Source organism: Jaculus jaculus, chromosome 2, assembly GCF_020740685.1.
Source record: "Jaculus jaculus isolate mJacJac1 chromosome 2, mJacJac1.mat.Y.cur, whole genome shotgun sequence".
Lineage (NCBI taxonomy): Eukaryota > Metazoa > Chordata > Mammalia > Rodentia > Dipodidae > Jaculus > Jaculus jaculus.
This window is the reverse complement of record NC_059103.1, coordinates 209648034-209671897: the sequence shown is the minus strand read 5'-3', so window position 1 is coordinate 209671897 and position 23864 is coordinate 209648034.

Here is a 23864-nt window from a genome sequence, read left to right as displayed (position 1 = left end):
CCATCATTACATTTTGAAAGTGGAGACACTTTCTGTTTTTATAGGTAGAGGAGGATTTTCTACTAGGAAGAATTGTACCTTAAATTTCATCCATGCAGACTTAGATGATATCAGCATATTGATGCTGCTGGAATGGGCTTAGAGTTTTGAAGATTTGTGCTAGAGGTGGATTTCCTTTAAAAATATGCATGTTTACAGATGAAACCTATTAATTCTATTTGCTTGTGTATAATCATGCCATTTTCAAAGATGATAGTATTGACTTTACTTTTTTTCCTTGGTGTCTAGACCTTGCGCTTGTCTAGCCTTGCTTAATTGTACTGGCTGAAGAAGGGCTGGGTTGTTCATTTTTCCCATGTTTCCCATAAATAAGCATAGTGTGAACTGCATTTTTTTGGTTTGTTTTTATTTATTTATTTGAGAGCATCAGACAGAGAAAGAGGCAGAGAGAGAGAGAGAGAGAATGGGTGTGCCAGGGCTTCCAGCCACTGCAGATGAATTCCAGATGTGTCCGCCCCCTTAATGTGGGTTCTGGGGAATCTAGCCTCGAACTGGGGTCCTTAGGCTTCACAGGCAAGTGATTAACCACTAAGCCATCTTTCCAGCCTGTGAACTGCATTTTTAAGTGTTCCTTTAGATACAGCCCTTTACCAGTTGTGTTTCTATGAGAGTTTTTGTTGTCATCAATAGGTAGTGAATTATCATAATTTCTTTTCTCAATTGATTTGATAATACAGTGTTTTTCTTTTGCATGTTTTTTTTTAATTTTTCATCTGGTTTTGAGCTCAGGGTATCAAAGTAATATAATGTTTGTGAAGTATTTCCTGATTTCTCAGTTTCTGGAAGAGACTGAGCAAGCATTGGTGTTAATTCTTCATTGAAATGTGGAGAGAATGCTTTTATTCTTTTTAAATTTTCACTGTGTATATTCATTGTACATAGTGCTGTGTCACATAAAGACATTTTCATACAAGTACATGTTGTATATTTTACATGTTGAACTCATACCCTACCTCCTCTTTCTTCTACTAGTGCTCTTTTTTCTAGTCAGTATTGCTTCTATTTGCATGTCATACACTCATATACATACACACATGCCAAATTTTATACATCTAATCTAATCTAATCTAAAGCCACAAATGAAAGAAAATGTATTTGTCTTTCTGAGACCAGCTTAATTTGCTTAATATGATTATCAATTTTGACACAAATGATATATCTTCATGCTTCTACAGAGCTGAAAAGGTTTTCAGTGGAGATTTTACACACACACACACACATGTTCACATACTGTTTATCCATTTCTCCATTATTGCCCATCTATTTTGGTTCCTTAATTTAGCTTTTATGAACAGTGCTGCTATAAACATTGACATGCAAACAGTGCTATGTTATATGTTGACCTGTAGTCCCTCAAGTAAATGCCCAGGAGTAGCAATACTGAGTCATATGATAGATCTATTTTTAGCTTTTTTGAAGAACCTCTGTGTGTATTTCTATAGTGGTGAGACTGGCTTACATGCCTTTTATCCTTATATTTGTCTACAGATTTCTTTCTTAGAAATATTGAAATGAAAAGTTACATTTCTAATTTATTAAACTTTTCAAATTACTAATTTTATATGATTTGAATTACAGTGATATTTTTGTGATTCTTCCTCTAACTTGTTTTTCTTTTATTAAGTAGAAGCTTTATATGGACACATCATGAGTTGGTACTATCATTTTACCCCTCCCTGCCTTCATTCCACTGGGACTATCCTCAGTGGGATTGCTAGTATTCACAGTGATTTTTTTTTGAACAATTTGATTTGCTCTAATATTTGATGGTACAATGTGCTACTAGTTTGTGAGACATTCCAAATTCTGTGGCATAAGTTATCTGGCTCCTCAGGGGTTTTCCTCTATATATGTACTTTCTCTTCTATCTCTGTTCACTTTAAATCTTCCCCATATTCGTGGACAGTTCTTTTTCCTTTGCCATTTTTACTACTGTCTTCTATTTTGCTTCTTCTTCTTCTTTTTTTAAATACCATGAGTTCAAGGCCACCCTGAGACACATAGTGAAATCTAGGTTAGCCTGAGCTAGAGTGAGACAAAAAACAAAAAACCAAAATAAAAAAATTATTTATGTCTTTGCAAGCAGAGAAAGAGAGACGAGGGAAAGAAAGAGATAGGATATGACATGGCCTTCAGCCACTGCAAATGGACTCCAGATGCATGCTTCCCTTTATGCATCTGGCTTACATGGCACTGGGGAATCGAACAAAGAAGCGAGGTGAAAACCAACCTGAATGAAAGTAGGCAAACAGACACAAGAAGGAGACCATGCTAGACATTTGTCACGGCCTCGAGAGTTTATTCTTACATGTAGGTTTATATAGGGTTGTAGGGGGAAGGGGACGTGGTCAGGGCAAGGAGTTGTAGGGGGAAGGGGACGTGGCCAGGGCAAGGACTTGTCAGGAAACCTAGAGGGGATGTAATTAGGTGTTCATCTAATCTTGCCTAACTGGCTTAACATCCTGACTGCACCAGGTTTCACATCCTGACCATAAACTGTCCTTTAGCAAAAGATAAGATTCTGTAAGCAGCCTGCTGACCGGTTCCAGAAGTATCTAACAGAAAGCTGGATGGACCAGCTTTCTGAGTAATGAGTCAGTTTATGAGCAGGCCCAGGCAAAATGGAGAGGCTTTGGCTCTATGGCTCCTGACAAAACCCCGGTCATTAAGCTTTACAGGCAAGCACCTTAAATGCTGAGCCACCTCTGCATCCCTGTCTTCTAAGCTGTGTTCAAATGAGAGCATAGGCACACAGCATGCATATGTTCAGTCACGCGGGACTATATATCGTCATAGAGTGTAAAAGCAAAGTGAAACATTTTCTGTTCCTTGGCATTATGAGATTACCGGTGTTAACACTGTGTTAGAAATAGTGAACATGCCTGCTGTCTTCAGAGAACATGAATATCACAGAAAAGTTGCCTTTTTTTGGGGGGGGAGAGGGCAGATTTTCACTCTATCCCAGGCTGACCTGGATCTCACTCTGCAGCCCAAATTGGCTTCAAACTCTTGGCAACCCTCCTTTTTCAGCTTCCCATATGATGAACTTACATACAAGAATTGTCACTCCTGGTTTTGGAATTTCTTCAGTCCAGTTGTTTTATTTTTATTATTATTATTCAGAAGTTACATCAGAAAGTTTTAATTGAAGTCGAATGATTAATTCTACCTTCTCTCTGGATGAATATAACACAAGCCTGATGTCATGGCTGAATGAGTACTCTCCCTTTTACCTATGTATTAATCACTAAGCAAGTCGATTTTCCTTATGTCTTAAATCTGCTTGCGTACTACTTTTGCTACTATGTTAGTTAGTTTCTCATTGCTGGGAAAAAATACCAAACCAGAAGCAGCTTAGGAAAGGGAAAACTTGACTCTAGCTTACAGTTCCAGAATTCTGAGTCCATCATGGCAGGGAAAGCATGGAGTGATCAGGAAACTGGTGTCACATCATCAAACCAACAGGGAACTAGAAAGAACCACATCTAGGACCTGTCTACAATACCTAAAGGCTCACCTCCAAGGGACACACTTCCTCCAGCAAGGCTCCACCTAATAAATGTTCCACACCTCTCGCTATAGCTCCACCAACTGAGGATCAAGGAATCAAATATATGAGTCTATGGGGGACATTTTACCTCCCAACCATCATATCCATAGACAAGAATGATGCTTACTTTGCCATCAGTTCTTCCTTAACTTCCTGGCAAAGCCACCTGAGTGAGTTGGCTTTCCCTCTCTCCATTCACCCTGTCTTGGTACCCAGAGCCATTTTCATAAATCACTGCTGTCTTCAGGTCATAATTTGGGAGAAGTAATCAATAGCTACTCATTCATTTAAGTAAAAAAGACCAAAAACCTTCCCGACAGTTTGTAGGCTGCTGTGTGGTGTGATCATGATTGAATTCTCTGATCTATCTTTTCCTGAAGTTGTGCTCATCTTTCAGTTCCTGCCATGTTGCAAGCTCTCTCTTAGTGTGAACTTCATTCACACTTAGTTTTTCCTGGAATCATCGAGTCCCCTGCAACTCTGTCCTTTATGTAGCTAGAGCAAAGGGCCTGGTACAGAGGAAATCCTGAAACATTTGCAGAGATCATTTAAACTCCTTCTCCATGTCAAGCCATGGGACTGTTCCTGAGTCACTTATGAGCTCCTAGGGAGACATCAGTTTGCTTCTCTTGAGTGTCCTTAATCAAATACTGGATGTAAAATATTCATTACAGTGACTTGCAGATAGTGTATGTTCGATAGATATTCGTTCATTTCCCCTTCCTTTTACCCTTCTGGTAAACTATAAATAACAATTCAGTGATGGCATGAAAGCTTGGAGATATCATATCAATACAAACAGACTCACAAGATTCTCTTCTTTAAAAGGCTAATCATAAGTTTTAAAAATAACTTCAACAAAACCAATGATCTCTCAAATAAGTTACCAAAAGTACTAATTCTGATTTTTTTAAGGATATTCATTTTTTTCCTCCATAAAATTTCTTAACCAAATATATGCCATTTTCCAACCCATATGCCTTGCTTACAAAAGGAAAGTTACCCATAAATGTGAAGTATTCCATTTAGTAAGCTAATAGAAAATGTTAACAATAATGTTGATAAATCACTAGTGTTGGTTGACTTTTTACAGAGCACACTTGTTGGTCAAGGACTTACCTAAGTTTTTTATAAAGGCAAGGTAAAAATTCAAGTGATTTCTAAGATATGGTGGATTAAAAATGTACATTAGAGCCGGGCATGGTGGCACACACCTTTCATCCCAGTACTTGGGAGGCAGAGGTAAGAGGATTGCCATGAGTTCAAGGCCACCCTGAGATTCCATAGTGAATTCCAGGTCAGGTTGGGTTAGAGTGAGACCCTACCTTGATTCCCCCCACAAAAAAAATTACATCATCATAAGGAAATAAAACCCAAATGAGATTTCTTAAGGGCTGCAATCCGTTATTTCAGAGTTTGTTTTACAGATTTTCCCTTGACACACCCCAAGGAGAAGTTCACTAAGAGATTTGCTTAGCAGCCACATAACCCTATACAATATAGCAATCCCATCCCATGGTTATTAGCAACCCAAATTTTTGGCCAATCAGTCTCCCACATCCTTTAAATCACATTATTTATCACTTTCAATTGCAAATGCTTTCTAACTCTTTTGTCTTTCTTGTACCTTCCTTTGAAGGATACCATGGCCCCTTGTGTTACTTGAAACAGTATCCTGATCATAGCTGTCAATCAATAGCTTAACATCTGGACTTGCATTAGCTAAGACTTGCATCATTCTTTACTCAATTGTACAGGCCAAATGTAAACATTCTTGTCCATGAGTATTATCCTAGTTCTATTCCATAGGACTTCTGATATGCCAAATGTACATCTTATCTCTTCTTAGCACATCTATTTTCAGCACATTGAAAATTGTGAAATGATAAGAAGTATTCAAATGGAATTGCTTTGAGTAGAAACAATGCATGTGCTATATTTTTTATTCTTACAGAACTTTGCTATTTTCTATTGATTCATTTAGTTTTATAAGAACTTATAATTCTCTTTTTTTTTATTTTTTGAGGTAGGGTTTCACTCTTCCCAGGCTGACTGACCTGGAAATCACTATGTAGTCTCAGGTTGCCCTTGAACTTATGGTGATCCTCTTTCCTCTGCTTCCCAAGTGCTGGGATTAAAGGTGTGTGCCACTGAGCCTGGCTAGAATTTATAATTATTCTTTTAGATAAATTTGAATTAGGATACTCAATACTGCCCAACCCCAAGATAAGATGAGAATTTTCTTTTTCTTTCCTTTTTTTTTTCCCCCTGCAGAGTCTCATAACTGGTTGTAGTGCCAGGAATTAATGCTGACTGCCAAGACCTAAATGAACCATTTGTATAACCCTCTGCATGGCCCTCTTGAAGACAAAGGGGTAGAAAGATTATAAGAGCCAGAGGATGGGGCAGAGTGTTATGAAATGGTATCTCCTGGACAAGGCAAGGCTTTTGCAATTCACTGTGGCCACTTCCATAAAGCCTGCACAAGACTGGTCTTCCCAACATTCCATCAGGGATTGGAGAGAAGTTCATGGGGCTTCACTCCCTACCTGAGGAGCTAATAGCAGGTAATGGTTGTTGGGACATGAGGAGACATTTTCTTCAGTGGTGTAGTCACTTGGTAAACTGCCCATTCTCCACAACCATAACCCACAACCATAATGATGCAAGCAACCCTAATTAAACTCAGTGAATCACCAAAAAGACATGAAAGTGAAAGGGGAGTGGTCAGAAAGAAGAAAGTGTTCAGCAGGAATGGGATAGGGACAAAATAAGAGTTGAATGTGATCAAAATGCATTATATACATATATGAAATTGTCATGAAATAATTTTTAAAATGACAAGCAACAAAAAATGGATTAAGAATCTGCTCTCCTGGTATCTTGAGCAATTTCCCACCACTGGTCATTGGATATGCAGATGATGTAAACTATTTTTAACATGTCTTTAAAATCAGTTCAAGGAAGTACACATAACAAAACAACTGGGTAGAGGACGGGACCCGAGTTCAGTTTGTGCTTTACTTGTGGTCATTTTCTATTATTCAAGAGGCTTTGGTCCTCTCCATTAGTACTTGAAGTTTAAAAGCCACAGTGTTGTGACAGTGGTGGAGAATAGACAGGAAGTTCACAAGATGAAAGGTACTGGTGTCATCCAGACCGCCCCACCCCAGAAGACTTCATGTATCAGCCTCCTTCAGTAGTAAGAGCTTAGAGAGTCAAAGAAGGCAGCTGGTTTAGTCTATGGGTATTTCTATTTTTTTTCTTTTTATTAATTATTTTCTCTGGAATATAGAGTCATATAAACTTTATTATATTCAATTAAAAAATTGCAAGTTGCAGACATGAAAGGATCTTGATCTCTGTATTTTTACCTCTCTCTCTTTCTCTCTCTCTCTCTCTCCTTCCTCTTTTTTTCTCAGCAGTTTTGAAGATGCAATTCAGCAGAACATAGAAACTGTCATGAAAACGTAGGGAGTGTCACAAAAATATTACACATGTTGCAAAACCTACCCAGTTAACGGGTGTTCTATTCAATTAAACAACATAATTATATTCCATGATGTTTTATAGGGAAGCAGGTCCAAACAGGAATACATATTACTGGCCTATAGTTAGAAAATACAACCTCTGAGAATTCTTAAAAGACTACCTGAATTCCCTAGAGGGTCCAAAGGACACAAGTCTCTTAAATTTCCCAGCAGTTATTTCTTAAGCATAAATAAAGAAGTAAAAATAGTTAGGCATAGTGGCGCACACCTTTAATCCCAGCAGTCGGGAGGCAGAGGTAGGAGGATCGCCATGAGTCTGAGGTTACACTGCGACTACAGAGTGAATTTCAGGTCAGCCTGGGCTACAATGAGACCCTACTTCGAAACCCCCCCCCCAAAAAAAAGGAAAAAGAAAAAAGAAAGTAAAAATAATTACTTGATAATAACAATGCATCTCTCTTATTAAAAACTTATCTATGGTAAACATTGTTTTTAGCACATTGTAATTTCTTTGTCACATCAGTACAGTTCTAGAAATCCAGAGGTAGTTACCATTATCTTCATGACATACCTGAAGAAATTGGGTCCTGAAGAAATCATTTGTCTCCCTAATGCCAAGACAATATTTTAGTTATGTCTGTGCTAATACAGTTCACATCAACACATGCACACCCTGGTGCTGCAGTCAGGTTCATACTGCTGGCAGTAATCATCCAAAGAGCAGCTTTTGGAAAAAAAAAGAAAAAGGATTTATTTTGGTTTACAGAATTGAGGGGAAGCTCCATGATGGCAGGGGAAAACAATGGTATGAGCAGAGGGTAAACATCACCTCCTGGCCAACATAATGTGGGCAGTAACAACAGGAGAATGAGCAAAATACCAGCAAGGGCAAACTGGCTATAAAACCCATAAGCCCACCCCCAACAATACACTGCTTACAGGAGGCTTTAATTTTCCAATTGCTATCAGCTGGGGAGACTAGCATTCAAAACACTTAAGTTATGGAGGACACCTGAATCAAACAACCACACCTGTGTTCATGTATTTTGGTAGAAGGCTGGTAATTAATTCACAGGTCTCTGTGAGTAGGAATATTTGAGTATTGCACAGGGAAAAAATATGGACCTTGACATTGAAGTACTCTGAAGATGGAAGTGAAGATATTTCATTTCCTTCTAACTCAGAAATCTCAGTGAGATACATCTGGGCTTTGTCTAAGACTGTGCTCGGACTTCTCATGAGGCCATAGACACAAGTCTTGGTCATTTCTGTGTGGCAGGATTCCACTCACACAAATTACTAATGAACCATGCACTCGAACTGCATATGTTGCTGTGAGAAGTGTTGGGGGTCTGGAGTTTAGTGTCCACAGATGTGAGCCCTCACCTGACCCAGGGGATCCAGAACAGACTGTTTGTTTCCTTCTGCCACAGAAAATTTTAGGACTCTGTGTTTGTAATTTTCTGAATTTATTCCAGTCTGCAAAGTGTTTTCCATCAATTATTCTGTCACTGTTGTCCAGATTCCTTTTGGCCATTTTACAAAGACATGAAGTGACCTTTCCCTGAAACCACCCACAATCTGAGATTGTAGCTGCAATAGTCCCTCACCACTTCATCATAGCCTCTGGAAGTTACTCTAAGACCTTGTTCGCCTTATGCCTAGAGAGGACTACTTTTACCTTTCAGCTTCCTCAATTCCTTTAGAAATCTTTAGTTGGTTATCAGCTATATCCCAGAGCAAAATTCAAGTTAATAATTACCTTCTGAAACCTTCTTAAGGTAGTGCTAATTTCCTGGTTCAGTCCTCCTCCCCACTGACCCACATACACACACTTTTTTTTGTCTGAAATTTATGGGCAGCATTATACATAAACACTGTCTCTTTCTTGATTCCTTACTCTTTGTTGAACTATGATCATTTGATAAAAAGAAGAAAACATTCAAGGGTGATTTTATATATATTAAGTAAATAAAATACAGGAAAAGAAATTATTGCTTTCTCTTATTTATCTTAAAGAGGTTTTCCTTGAAGTGTTCCTTGGAGTGTGTGTGTGTGTGTGTGTGTGTGTGTGTGTGTGTGTGTGTGTGTGTATGTATATAATCTTATCTCTCATTTGAAGCCCGATCTTTGACGTGATGACAACTTGCTGACTCATGCTGGGAAGGTCATTTAAGCTCTAGGCTTCTGTGACCCCATTTTTACAATAAGGCTCAGTATTATTTCAACTGTAACATTTGATGATTCTAAGAGTTGAAATAAAAGATAATTTCTCATGAAAATTTCTGAAAGCTCCACCCTGTCCAGAACAAGTCCTCAACCAGAATAGATTAGACAGAAACATGTAGGCTTACAAACTCTCAGAGTTCAAAGGCACCGCCAACGTCATATAACTCAACTTCCTGTGGCAATACCTAATATCTTCTACAACATCTCCACCATGTGGCCAACCCATCTGCAATCTTCAGGTGAGCACCTCTACCAGCCCTTAATTCTCATGCCAACTAGTGTTTTAATGCCTGAGGGGCTATTAAAAACATATATCTCTCTAATTGTTACCAAAGTGGCTGCCCTTCTTTCTCTACTAGGACACCCATATTCTACCATTTTTTACTTGAGAGACAATATATATATATATATATATATATATATATATATATATATATATGTATATATATATATATATACACACACACACACGTGTGTGTGTATGTGTGTGTGTGTGTGTGTGTGTGTGTGTGTGTGTGGTGTGTGCATGCTGTGGATATTTTTAAATGATGATACAATTACCCATAGCTCACAATGGACAAGCATCCCTGTCCTGTGACACATCTTTGCTCTGGCAAAGTTCTCAACGTTTTCTTAGTTCAGAAACTTTCTTCCTAATTTATCTGAGAAAATCAACTCTAATTATACTGGCTTTCAGTATTAATCAAGTGTCTGAAGGACTTTTTGGTGACAGAATTTAAAAGATAACCTTAGGAGAGTACACTAGATAACTAAGATGAGATTGTCACTGTGATCTGATAAAAACGAAGAACTTAAAGCATCTTTAATCTCATCTATTAGATATTTTGAATTTTCTTCAGTGAGATAATTAGTGGGATCTTCTCATCCCATAGTTACGTGTCCAACACTGAAAGCTCCAGGTTTTAAATTCAGTCTAGTAGTATTCTACAAGTGAAAGAAAGATTTCAGATATAATGTACAGGAAAAACTCTATTTCTACACATAAATGAATGGAATAAAAAAATGGCCCCTAAATGATTTTCTAAGAAGTGTAACTTCTGGAAATTCTATAGAGAGCAGCTTCCTAGATTGGGACCACTTTACAGAAATGTCGCAAAACGGCCGGGGGTTGCCATCCCCTCCGTAGTGATAATTTCCGTGTGTCATTGCCCGCTCACTTTTCTCTTAGGCAGATTCTGTCTTTCTCACAAGGGGCCTTCTCTTCTATTCATTCTATAGTGCTTATTAACTATAAGGTGTTATTTCAAGTGAGGAATCTGTAGTAGCTCCAGTGTCTGGATAAGTTGAGAGTGCACATATCATCTTGTTGGGTTAAGCCTCAACTGCTTTTCTTCTTGGCCTGTGTTATTATTAGAGTAGTCATGATCTGAAACATCTCTCCACACTGTACACAGCAAACTTACCATTTGCCAGGAATATCCACTACTGAATATGACTGGTCTATGATTTGATCTTGCTCATGCGGTCAGACTTTATCAAGGCTATTTCTGAAGTTCTCCCAATAAGCAGAGGAAGAGTGAGCCTTGCTCACTTAAATCAATGTTGTGATGACCCTGTGAGGTCCAAGTAATGGGAGGACTCAGCTGGGAAAGGTTGTGTGCACCACGAGCTACTCCCTGTGCAGACAGGATAACACAGGGAGGTCCTCCCTGCTTTTCTAAGCTTCCCTCTGGGCCCAACTACAGCCCAGGATAAACTCCAACCTGGGTTTTCCAGGCTTAATTACTCAAAAGATTCACTTCACTGACAATTTTCACAAATTGTTTAGGTAGAGCATCTATAAAGCAAGAGAGTAAGTTGCTTAGATTGGTAGTCATTTGCCCTGCCTAGACATATTCTTATAAGAGACCTCAGGATACAAACAGTTCTGAAAGGAACCCCACAAGAAACCTCTTTCAAGGTATTCTTTTTGCACTGCATGACCCATTGCTAAATTCATGCAGAACTCCATCTCATTCTGTGATGGTGATGACCAGATTAAGAAGCATAAGGGTGAGGCTTGGAGTACTACAGTTTTAGGACTCAGAATTGCTTGAAAGCCATAAAACTAGAACCCACCTTTGTGTGTGTGTGTGTGTGTGTGTGTGTGTGTGTGTGTGTGTGTGTGTGTGTGTTTGGTTTCCTGCTTAATAACTTCTACCTTAAATAGTTGCTGAGGCTATCCATATACTATACATCATGTCATATATATGACATATACATGATATATGCCATACTGTATCTTGCCACACATAATGAGCAGTCCATATCCAAGTGATATCTCTGATCACACTTTAATTACTAGTCTCTCTGCAAGTATGGAAGAAGCAAGTAATGTGATCAAGTTTTTGCTTGGAGGACATTCTGTAATGTCTACATTAGGCATTTCATGTGTCCTTACTAATTACCTGAAACATCAATGTGTCTAAGAATACAAGCTGCAAAGCTGAGCTTGGAGGTACAGGCGTATGTTTTCAGCTACTAGGGAGACTAAAGCAAGGGAATAACAAATTTGAGACCAGCCTAGATAACTTAGTCAGATCCTGTCTCAAGCATAAAAAAAAATACGAGACTGGAGATGTAGTTTACAGGTACAGTGCTTGCTTGCCTATCATTGAAGACACTGTGGGTTAAGTCCCAAGAACACCCAGACACCAAAAGGTGCAAACTACAGTGATTATGTCATGTGTGGTACTAAAGTCCTCCTCACTGCTTCATCACATGTACGTGACCTTGAAATAGTGCTATTCATGTCCTTCTAGTGCCTGAAATTCCTCTTTGACTAGAGGTTCTGGCCTCTAGTAGGCTCTTTTAAAACTACATATGGCCTTGACATTCTAAGCATATGCCCAAAAGGAACTAGTTTTCTAAGAAATAGAGATGGAGGAGAAGACTCTAGCAAGGTCTAAATGGCATGGAGGGAATGTGGTCACTGTCTACTACAGGGGCACTATTCATCAAGAAGGGCATGAGAGAGGAGTGCAGTGATCCTTCCTGTAGAAACAGGGTAGTTCTCTCTGGTGAGTCATGTATCTGGAATTCCCCTACAGTCACAAACATGCAATGGAAGCTATGAGCCCTTGAACACAGAGGCTGTGTGGACTTTGTTCCACAGTCAGGACACCTGTGCCTGTGTCCTGCCAATGTCACTCATTTTCCGAGATATTCTGGACACTGTACACTCCCTCTTGTAATCCATTTCTTCCTTTGTACCTTGGAGCACGTGTGTGTTCAGGGAGGGATGATTTACATCGGTAGTTCGTTCCTGATGCGATTGATTCTGCAATGACAGAAGAGGAACAGAAAGTGAGATGGAGGGCGGATGGGCTAGAGTTGCCAGACCCTCAGTTAGGTAAAAGAGCTTCTTCTTTTAGGTGCCAGACACTGTACTTTAGAACTGACAAGAGGACAAAATCTACATGGAATAGTTCATCATGACCTCCATTTCATGACATCTCCAATGAGAACTTACTTAATGAGAGAGATTCCCGCCAAAAATAAAAACGAGGCATCAATGGCTTCTACAGTGGTTCTATGATCTTGAATAGAGCAGACCATGAAGACAGTATGGCAATTTCCAAGGAAGAAGGAAGGCACAGGCTAGAGGACTGTGGGCTTGATGGGAACAAAGCCGAATGGACAGAATGCCAGCAGTCACCAACGAGTAATTCCCCGTGTTTGCTTTCCTTCAGGACATCACCTGGATTAAGCTGGCCCACGTATTGGGATGGAGGTAGACACAGCTCTTCTTACTGCTTCCCACATGTAAATTTCTATCTTGTCTAACTAAATAAATGTTTAGTAAGGAAACTTCATTAAGTAAGATGATGGACAAATTTTCCTAAGACCAAAAAAGGGAAAGAAAGAAAGAAAGAAAGAAAGAAAGAAAGAAAGAAAGAAAGAAAGAAAGAAAGAAAGAAACCTCACATACAGTGTCAGTTCAGTAAGTTTCTAAAATTTTCAAAGTTGTGACTTTTCTTTCTTTTTACCCTTCTGATGCTTAAAGAAGACAATAATGGTGGCAATGATAATGAAAGAGCTACACCATTGCTATGGGCACTAATTCTAATAAAAACAAAGATAACCTTAATATGGGCCAAGGATTTTGCATGCATTTTGTGCCACAGTTCTGTTGTGCCAATTTTACAGATAAAGAAACTGAAGCAGAGGCTTGGCTAAGACCATCCAGGTTTCTAACAGGAAGAACCCAAGTGTGTCCGATTGCAGAGTCCAAGCTCCTACCTGATCTGCCTGTCCTATGTGTTGCTTCATGCCCTTACACCACTGGTATGACAGAAAACAGGAAGCTGGAGAATCAAAGGGCAGCTTCCATCAATGGATATGTTCCTAGAGATGTTCACAGAGGCATTTATGAAGATGAGAGCCCAAAAAGTCAAATATCTAGGCTTCACAAGGTGGATGGAATGCATCCTTGGGAACAGAGTTGCCACTAAGTAAGCCAGGCAATGAGAATTTGTTGGGCTGCTGTACAGAGCCCAAGACAGTTGTCAATAAGAAGAGAGGTTCTGTGGTAGCTCCTTCCCATGCAGTGAGCACACTCATTCTCCCAGAGAAAGAAGAAGCAATGACCTGCAGAATGATGCCTACTAGTGATTGCAAACTACTTTCCTGAGGATGCACTGCCTCATTAGTGTATGTAGTTTCACTTCTCCCTTGCAGATGCTTTCTAGTCCCATCCATGGTTTACAGAATTCAGGTGTTAACTTCAAAAAAAAAAAAAAAAAGCCACTTTCAGTAGTAGCCAATATAAAAAAATTGTGCGGCAGTTTTTCCTCCTTGCTGGCTTCACATGTGGAGGTGGTTTGCATTGCAGATTCAAATATGGAAGGAAGAGATTCCTTCACCTAGCTCAAGAAAAATGGATGACTGCTTCGCAACCTCCTTCTCTTGATCTGTTCCTGTGCCACACCACCCTCCTGGAAATTAAATGGAATAGTTCATCATGACCTCCATTTCATGACGTCTCCAATGAGAACTTACTTAATGAGAGAGATTCCCGCCAAAAATAAAGGCGAGGGTTAGCTAAAACGCAAAGGTTATTAAAACTGAGAGCTCGTGGCTCTTTTTCTTACACTGCTATATATAGCAACTGCTTTTAAGTTCATTCTACAGAGAATTACAACTTCCTGATTTCTCTGAAAAGGGGTGTATGGAGTTTGCAAGCTGGGGCCAGCTACTAACAATGCTTGCATCCACATCAGTGTGGGTGGGCTGTTGGAAGGTTGTGGAAATGCACAGTGGAAATGGACTCCATTTCTATTTTAGCACAGGTCTGTGTCGACCCCATCCTCCCTTTCCTCTCCCATGAACTTCTACTACTATTTTTGAATTGCTATTTTAATGTGGTTTCTGAATTACTATTTTAATAAGGTACAGAAATAGAATTGGTCCCTGACCTTCACCATGACTCCCATTCCATGGTGTTTCAGAGTTGAGGACATATTCTCATTATTTTTGAGTAAACAGGTGAAGATGATGAACACTGGGCTTGAAGACTTAGGAAAGAACTTATCTTCCAGCATTATAGTGGAGTTTATGCACTTGGTCAACTTATTCTTGTTTCTGTGCCTGGGTCTTAGGGAAATTTTAAAAGATATGTAGAAGTTTTAAGGGTGAATCATTTATTACTAAGGAGTCAGAGTTAATTGAACATTAACAAAATTTATATCTTATAACCAAACACTGAGTAAATATTCCTACAAACACCCAAAGCATAGTTTTTTTTCATGTACTTTTTTGGAACGTGTTATTTTGTGGGTAACAAATAAACCTTTTGTTAAACTACCTACTTGAAAAATCAGCTTTGGGGCTGTGGAGATGACTCAGTGGATAAGGCACATAATATGCAAATTGGGTTGGATCCCCAGAAGCAATGCAAAATGCCACCCACTGCAGTGGGTGTTTGCCATCCCAGTTCACCTACAGTGAGAAAGGAGAAAGAAACTGGAGCACAGGACAGCTAGCCTGGACAGTGAAAGGGGGGGACTGACACCTGACAACTGTCCTCTGACTTCCACATAAGCAATGTGACACACACAAACATGCCTGCACACACACGCACACACACACACACACAGTCACATACACTCACTCACAAACAATATACACACACACGAACCCACCCACATGCAACAAACCAATCAGTTTCTGGTGATTCTAATGTGGATCAATTGGATGAAGTGAGATGACCAGATTACATCATGGAAATGTTACCATTTATATAGCTACATGCATGAAATAATTTGTAGAGAAAATGGTAAAATTTGAATGAACTGATACCATGTGACTCCTCATGAGATGTGCTGACATTACTTTAGTGCATTTATGCTCAAAATCCATGAGTTAAATCTAATCATTTGTAAATACTAGGGCAAATACAAACTGAGAAAATGTCTGTACACTGAGTGGTTGGTATTCTTCAAGAGTAGCCCTGCTGTGAAATCAGTAAGACCTGACACCTCTCCCAAGTTAGAAGACTCAGGGACCAAACTCCTCCTGCAGTAGCTAATGAGATCTGAGGATGCTTCAGTGCTGTAGCCACAGGTGTTCCTTCTGCGGGAAATAACCTCCCACCGATTATTATGCAAGCCGCCTAACTTACACAGTAGGTCAAAATGCAAGGCATGAAAGAAAAATGGGGTTCAAGTGGGAAGACAAAGGCTTTCAATCAGAGGTAAAAAGAATTAATAGAGGGCAATTAGGAAAAGTGGGATCAAGATGAATTGTAAACATGTTTAAAAGTATCCAAAAACGAAATATACAATCTGGAGTTAGAAACTGGAACAGGAAAATTGCCATCAAACATGTTATTGGGACAAATAGAAATATTTGATCACAATCTGTTTACTAATTTTTGATGTGCCAACAGTATATTTTGTATTCTATATGTAAGAGGAGTTGATAACTTTCTGCTTCTATGGAAGTCACTGCTTTTAGGGAAATACCAATGAAGTACTCAGAAATAAAGGAATAGAGCATCTGCAGTTTACCATAACCCCCCGCCCCTCTGAAAGCAGAGATGAGAGAGAGAGGGAGAGAGAGATCAGCATGGCAGAGCATAATTGTAACTCAGTCCTTAAGAACCTGAGGGCTTAAGGAACTGGAGAGTAAGCTTACCCTGTACTATAGTGAGTGAGACCTTTCCACAAAAGAAAAAAATAAAAATAAAAAAGGAGAGAGAAAAGGGTTCCAAATAACTCATAGCAACATTTTAACAACTGGTGGATCTGAATTAGCAGCATGTAAGGTTATTTGTGTAGTTCTTCCAAAACTTCTGAGCATCAAATTATTTCAAAACTTAAGAAATTGGAACTATCATGTTAGATTCCAATATTCTGGGAAAGAGAAGGAGCTAAAATGCAAAATCAAATGGCTATATTCCTCAAGAACTGAGGAGAATCCAGTGTGGTTTTCATGAATTTCCTTGGCTGAGCATATGATTTCATCGTTGTGATAATCCTCACATGTTCTATACAATTATAGCTCCTCATCCACAGATGGTAAGCGAGTTAAGGCAGGAATCCAGAGAAGATTCATACAAACACTTTTTGAGCCTTGTCCCATAAAGTTTTGTCAAAGTTGCCTAATAAGAACCCATCAAGCACACAATCAAGACTTACTGAATATTTATTATATTTCACTGTCATTCTAAGCTCTGGAGCAAAAGCTTGAATAATTTGAGTAATATGTCTCCACTTAAGGAAATTAGAGTACATATATGGAGACATTCATGTCATAAGTAGCCTTTGTCCAGAGAGTCAGGCACTATGGTAGAAATAGACAGTAGGTGTCATTAAGGAAGGTAGAATAAGCATAGTAAAAATAAATCCTAAAGATATTATTTTGCTCTGTGGATAGACTATAGTAGATGGAAAAGTGGTTTCTAGAATGAGAAAAAAAAACATGATAGTCTAAAACATTATATAATATATCTGGATAAGGTGACCCATGTGGCGTTGATGGATGCTAGAATGTGCAGTCATTTAAAGAAGAAAATATTAGAAAAAGATTTTATCAAATATCTTTTTATGTTATCTTTTATGCTACAAACTTTTAGTGATTTTACTGATTGTAGTGATCTCTATTAGGATGACCTTGAACTTCTGATCCTCTTGTTTCTACCTTCCCTCGGGATTACTGAAATACACCACCATACCCAGTTTACACAGTGCTAAGGATTAAACTAAGGGTTTCATGCGTGCTGAGCAGGTACTCTACCCACTAATTCACATTCCCAGCCTGATTTCAACTTTTTCTTTTCAAGCCAGTAACCAGACATCTGACAGGCTGCTAGGTCTCCCCCTGATAGTCATTAGCTACCACTGCCCCTAATATTTAAATATGCAAGATCAAGATGCCATCCACATACACTGAAAACATCAGGCACAATAATCCCATACTGAATCTGCTTGGATTTCTTTTGAGGAAGGGTGGACATTTCACTGGGTCTTCCCTTTCCCCATGTATCTCTCCTATATTCTCCCTCTCAATAGTGTGGTTTAGTCTTCTTTTCTGTTATTGTTTTTATTTTCATTAAAATTCATAATAATAAAAAAGAAAGTTGGGCTGGAGAGATGGCTTAGCAGTTAAGCGCTTGCCTGTGAAGCCAAAGGACCCCGGTTTGAGGCTCGATTCCCCAAGACCCACGTTAGCCAGACGCACAAGGGGGCGCACGTGTCTGGAGTTCGTTTGCAGTGGCTGGAGGCCCTGGCACGCCCATTCTCTCTGTTTCTCTGCCTTCCTCTCTCTGTCTGTCTGTCTCAAATAAATAAATAAAAATAAAAATAAATATTTTAACAAAAAAAGAAAGTTGTGGTTTGGGTTGGGGAAATGGCTCAGTTGGTAAAGCGTTTGCTGCACAGATGTGAGCATCTGAGTTCAGGTCCTCAGCACCACATAGATGCCTGGTAGGTGTTATGTACTGCCTGTAATTCCAGAACACAGGAGATGGAGGTAGGAAATCCCCAAGGCAGGCTGGTGAGCAAGGCCAGCTGAATTAGTGACCTCTGGGTTCAAGTGAGAGGCCCTGTTTCAGTAAATAAAGTTGAGAACAATCAAGGAAGAGGCCTCTGTCCTCCACACACACACATGCACATGTGCAAATCTCTCTCACACATATGTTCGCAGACTTGGTTCTTTTTGCTGGTTTTAATTCATCCTTATGAGAGAAGAGAGTTTTTTTGTTGAGTTTTTTTTCAGTACTATACAGAAAGCAATTGCAACTGAAAAATGAGATCTCAGCTCCCCAGGGATATACAGTCATACCTGAATATCCACCTCTTCTCTCCCTCTCTCTCCTCTCTCTCATCTCTCATTCTCAATGTACAGCACAGGTCTCACACATGATAAGCAAGCACTTTATCACTGGACTAAATCTCTAACCACAGGACTGAAACCTTCTTCATAGATGTTGTGATCACTGTATTATCTCCATATTCTCCTCTGATTCTTCCTAAATTTTGAATCCCTTCCTACCTCTATTTTGAGCCTGATGTGTGAGAAAAAACATCCTTCTAAGATTTTTCCACTTTAGTATACAGAGCAAATTTTTACCAAAACTCCCAGCTCTCCCAACTCTGAAATTTATAAGAAGTCATTTTGGTTTCTTCTAAACAAAGGGAAATTTATTTCAGGTTCTCAATTTTTGAAAGCCAAAGACTTAGTGGAAGCTTTGAAGCTGAAATCTTCCATCTTATATGATTTAGTACCTGAGCAAGGCTTAACTTTGTAAGAAAGGGAGGGATATAAAGGGTTATTCTCCATCCAGGGTACATGCAGGGCAAGGAAGGCTATTTATTAAAAAGAGTAGTTCTATGGCTCAGGGAAATTGTGTGGAAGAAGGGGCAGAAAGAATGTCAGAGCCACACGTTGGGTCATGAGATGCAGAGACATTTATCCTACCCATAACTGTGGGCTAACTCTAGAACATATGACCCATATACTTTAACAAGGAGGGACCAGGGGGAGGGGGTAGGACATGGATGAGCCTAACAATGGTACCAAATTGGCTGTATTCAGTGAGTACAAAACTAATTAATGAAAAAAAAGAGACAAAAATCTATTCAAAAGTAAAAAAAAAACAAAAAAAACAAGAGAGTGGTTGTTTTTATTCACACTAGATATTTTTCCTCTTGGAATGAAGGACTTTTGTGAGAGGAGGTAAAAGATCTATGAATCAGAATTTGAGTTCTTATCCTGACCTGCTGTAATAGGTCAGTTGGCTTGTAAAATATTCATTGATTCAGGGACCTTTCATGCCACACATACAGAAAGAATAGAAATATCTCCTTTACATGGCTGTTGAAAGCAAGGGAGATAAGATACTTAAAAATATTTACTTAATGCAGAAATTGCATTTGATAAATTGTACTTGCAGTTAATTCCAATTAATTTCAAGAAAAAAGGCGGCCACTCATACTAAGTGCTAATGATATATCAGGTGCTGTCAGCTATGTAATTTACTGTCTTAGTTACTGTCCCAATGCCATGGCCAAATACCTGACAGAAGGCAAGTTAATGGAGGAGGAGTGTCTTAGCTGACAGTTCAAGAAGACATAGCCCATCGTGGTGGAGGAGGCATGGTGAATAGTCACACGACATCCTCAATCGTGACTGAGAGATGAACACTGGTGTACCCCCCAGGCCCCATGCTATGGTGCCACCAGAATTTAGAGTGCATCTTCCTGCTTCAATTAAGCCTATCTGGAAACACCCCCATAGACACAAGTGGTATGTTGCCATGACCATCCTTAATCATGTCAAGGTAACACTCAAGAAGGAACATTACAAGTACAACTTTTATCAACTTGACCATCTAACATATTACTGTGTGTGTGTGTGTGTGTAAGAAGAAGCAATAGTAATAGTAGCAGCATTTGTATATATGGTATTTGCATGAAGCACAGCACTTTGAAATCATAAGCTTCTACTTTGGCCTTTGATCTCTAGCTTCATCTCACAGTGCAAAATGCATTCAATCTATATTTAAAATTTTCTATAATCTTTAATAGTACTAATACTTTTCAAAATTCCAGTTAATTTTGAGACTCAAGATAATCTCTTAACCATGAGTCCCTATAATACAAAAAAAACTAGTTATATTCTGCTCATACACAGTGGCACAGAGTCACCTTTCATATTCCAAAAGAGAGGAGTGGTAAGAGAGGAAAGAGGAGATGAAGTAAGACCATGGCCCAGCATGACATACACCAAATCCTGCCGCTCCATGTCCAGCATGTGAAGCTCAGGATGGAAACATTGGGGCTTCAGCAATGTTGGGTATCCCTGCAGTTATATGGCTTGTGGTTAGGAAGAGTGTTAAAAAAAAAAAAAAAAAAAGATCTGTGTAAGTCTTTGACTTTGGCTAGTTCTGTATGTGTCTTAGTCTCTAAGGAGAATTTGCACTTGCATGATATGAGTGTTTTCATAATCATAAACTGTAATTCGTAACATGTTTAGTGGGACCCTGTGGTACAGCAGTCGAACATATGACTCCATAAACAGTAGCAGGATGCTGTATATGTTATTGTAATAGTTTATTTTTCTGCTCATTGCTGCGGTGAAACACCTGAATGAAGCATGTTAAAGAATGAAGAGTTTATCATTCTGAGTGGGTACACTGCTGAGGCAGAGAAGGCATGGTGACCAGAGAATCTCCCAGCTATGGATCCTTCATACTAACATCTGGGCAAATCAGAAGGCAAGAAATGGACAACACTCAGGAAGCAGAAGTAGGAGAATCACTGTGAGTACAAAACCAGCCTGGGATTACAGAGAGGGTCCCCAGGTGAGACCCAACCTTGAACTACCAACCCACAGACAAAAGAGAGAGAGAGAGAGAGAACAGGAAATATGCCTGGACTACAAACTTTAAGAGCTTCCTAGTGAGGACCCACCTTCTAAAAGTTCCAGTGTACATTAGCTGAGGATCAGGCAAGGGCTTAAAACTCATGAGACTGTAGGGGTTCAGTTTGGCTTTGTGCCATAGTAATTGTGCAAGTGTCTATATGCTACAACCAATCAGAACTCTGTGCATTGGTTTATGGTGTAAAACTCTTCCAGCTTGCATTCGCATAAAAGATTAGATTCACTGAAGTTCCAACATGGACAAAATTGCTTAGTTTAAAAGAAAAGATTAAATAAAGTATCAGACCCTTTGCTTTTGAATAGATAATGAGGCACTCGTATATTGACGGGAATGCCATGGTTGCATGTTCACCTTCATAGTCAAGTTAAGTTAGTAAGCATATCAATGGCATGGTTTTCCTTTTGAGCATGAGCGTTACCTCATAAGTGACCCTTATTTTCATTTTATTCTTGTGGTTCTGGCTTTATTGAACACAGGGAAGTAAAAATACTTACATGTCTGTGACAGCTTTACCAGGTGATTTGAACCATAGACTTATACTTATGTTCTCTTTATTAAGATGGTGTCTTTGACAAAATTCACAGGATTATTGTATGGATAAGGAGAAATTTCTTATTTCAGGGGAATTCTTGGTGTACAGCCAGTCTATCTCTGTTAAACAGTTCAGAAGCAAACATTCTGTAAAGAAACCCAATCTATTACTTTCATGTGTGTGGAGGACAGTCCATGATTTTCACATTCCCCCAAAGGGACGTGGAGTTCTTATGAGTAAGGGCGGATGTGGAAAAGGATGGTGGAAAAGGAAGGGATAATAATCAGGAAGCAGGATACTTGCCTTACTCCTATTTGGCTACTAACCAGAACTGGAACCTTGTTGAGATCCTTAACTTCTTGATCTTAATTTTCTTCACTTTGCAAACTAAAGGTAATTTTTAAATGTAGTTTTCATACATTGTAAAGCAGTAAAGTTGGGTGAAACTCTTAACTCAAGCAACAACAACAACAACAACAACAAAAAGAAAAACATATCTAATGGGAAAAGAGCTGGCATAGTTAAGTGAGGCACCATCATTTAATCTCAGACAGTAGCTTTAAAAGCCCTTCTTGAGAGTCAAGTGCTCTTCAGAACAGATTGAGAACTTTTAACATTTTTTTTTTCTATAAGATGCTCTTTCCCTGTGGCTGAGAACCTGTGATTCTGTGCACTGGTGATCACTTGCATTGTTTATATGTACAGGGTTGCACTGGACTTGCTGAAAAGCAGCATGCTTCTTAAATGAAGACATTTCTGCTGTGGTGATATTCTAATTATTCCTAAATTAGGCAAATTCTGGGGCAATGCTGGATCCTTAGTTATCTCAGCCCTACACATTGACAAGGGGCGCCATCATAGATGCAATAATTACTCAGGAGATCCAGTGTTTGGATTTTGTGGTTTTCTCTGTGAACTCATACCTGTCTTCCCTGACATACCCAAGTCCTGAGAACTAGTACCCTATTATCTTACTTTTACATTTCCTTACCATTTCAACCCATTCTTAACAATAGAACATGCCCTATACATTTCAACAGATGAATGTAGAAACCAGTGTTTCTATACGTCTTAGAACAATTGCCAAATAGATACAAAAGAGTGAGCAGCTGTAAAGGAAATTTCGGAATAAAGGAAATACAATTGTACAGCCAGCCAACAGTGTCACAAACTGAATGACCCTGGGGCCAGAAGTCACTACTACATTAAGTTCCACTTCACTATAGGCACCTATAAGTCTGAGTCCTCTAGAAATCAGCATCATAATTTCTGCATTTCCTACCAATGCTGCCATTCTATAAGGTTGTGATTACACTGTCTCAGAAAAGGACCCCATGAAATATTTTATCAAGTGATTCAATTACTTTCTCTCTCTCTCTCTCTTTCTCTCTTTCATTTGCATCTTTCTCTCTATCTCTCAAATAAAGAAATAAAATTAAAATTAAAAAGGAGGGTGCTGGGGAGATGGCTTAGCATTTAAGGCACTTGCCTGCAAAGCCAAAGGAACTAGGTTCAATTCTCCAGGACCCATGTAAGCCAGATGCACAAGGTAGCACATGCATCTGGAGTTCATTTGCAGTGGATAGAGGCCCTGGCATGTCCATTCCCTCCCTCTCTGTCTCTCTTTCTCTCTCTCTCCCCTCTCTTTCAAACAAATAAATAAAATTTTTAAAATGATGCCATTAATTATTGAAAACCTCAACTTCCTGAGTTCATTCACCTGTAAATGTCAAGAATTCTCTCTAGCACAGCTTCTCAAAGAACAAATAGTGACATCGGGTGGCCACCAGCACTGACCCCTCCCCCTACCATCTTTCGCACCAAATAAGGGCCCCACCTTGGTATAGGTGTACTTGGATTTCCTGTTCTTAGAGATTCTGCGACTGTAGTATTCAGCTTCAGTTGCTGGAAACTTCCAAACCTGGCATAGTTTATGGGATGAATGACATTTATTTGAAACTTCCAGGTTCAAGGGAAATTCCATAATGGCAGAAGAAGCTGGCTCCCTTTCACAGCCTCAAGCTGAATGAGAAAAGACACCACCAAAAAGCCAACAAGCCCACTTCAAGAACTGCAGGCAAAGTTCAAGCTCTTTGCATATCTTTAGACTGGAAT